This window comes from Ursus maritimus, unplaced genomic scaffold, assembly GCF_017311325.1.
Source record: "Ursus maritimus isolate PB19 unplaced genomic scaffold, ASM1731132v1 scaffold_12, whole genome shotgun sequence".
Lineage (NCBI taxonomy): Eukaryota > Metazoa > Chordata > Mammalia > Carnivora > Ursidae > Ursus > Ursus maritimus.
The window spans coordinates 67,091,581-67,092,850 of record NW_024423564.1 but is presented as its reverse complement, the minus strand read 5'-3'; positions in this window follow the sequence as shown (position 1 = coordinate 67,092,850).

The following is a 1,270-nucleotide window of genomic DNA, read 5'->3' as shown; positions in this document are numbered from 1 at the left end:
CTCTCGCAGCGTCGCTGCGGCCGCCGGGCCCCTGGGCGCCCGGGCGGAGCGGCGTTCTCACGGAGTGTCCTCCCCTCTCCGGCTCCGCACCGCCCCTCTCCCCTTCCCTCCTCCAGGTCTGCGGCTTCTAGCACCTCGCACTGAGCTCCCAGCACCCCCGCGGTCTCCAGCCCGGACTTCGGGGCCTGGGATGCAGACGTTGCCACTCTGGAGCGAGGGACGTAGGTGGCACGGTTCCGTCTGCAGCCCCTGACGGATACCCCCACCTTCCTTGGAGGGGGCGGGGGTGGTGCTGTGGGGGCAGGGAGACTTCTCCGGGAAGGGGCTTGATTTCAGCCACCCTTCCTCAGTCACCGCCCACCAATCCCCCCTCCCAGAATGGGGTGTGGCCACGAGCCCCTTCCAGGAGGCGACACTGTCTCCCAGTGGGATCTGTAAGGGCCTCTTGGGGTGAGGGGTGGGGAGGGAGCACTGGGTGGGAGACTGAGGAGCTGATTTCTAGAACCTGGAGGTGTTCAGCTGGAAGAGCATCTCCTCCAGCCTCTGCCTTCATTCATCTGCTCATCCATTCATAAACCCTTCTGGATGAGGACCGTGTGCCCGCAGCCTTCCTCCTGACAGCGGGGCTGCCAAAGAGGCGCTACACTCGTCCTCTGGCTGCAGAGGGGGAAACGGAGGTGCAAGGCCCCACAGCCTCTTGCCCAGCACCCCGTGCCCAGGGCCGTGCGGGATGCCGAGGCAGGATGTGAGTCATCCCCAGATGCCAGCCCCAGCCTGGTCAGTCCTCCAGATTGGCCGGCAGGGCTGTGACCTCCAAGGGGCTGCTGGCACCAGGGACTCTCCACTTCGGTGTGTTCTCTGAACCACGGTTGACTTTCCCTTCAGCTGGCTAACTCCAGCTCGACCTTCACCGTGCCGCTGGGCCCTCACTTCCCTCAGGAAGCCTTCCTTAACTTCCCAAACCTGCAGGTCAGATCCGATGTCCAGGTCTGCATCCTCCACCTTTCTTCCCTTGAGGACCGGCGTTATATCCACCTTGTGGGGCCAGCCGGCCATTGTGGGGCCAGCCGGGCACAGCCACAGCTGAGGTCAGAACAGGGCTGTTGGACAGAACTGATTTCATTTACTGAACAGAGTCAATGTTCACTAGAACAGCTGGGGCCAATGACCTGTCCCTGCTCACACCTACTCCATGTGGAAATATTGGAGGGTTCCAGAGCTGCTCAGAGCTAAGAGAGCACTTCCTCCCCTAATTCGACCTCCCACACCA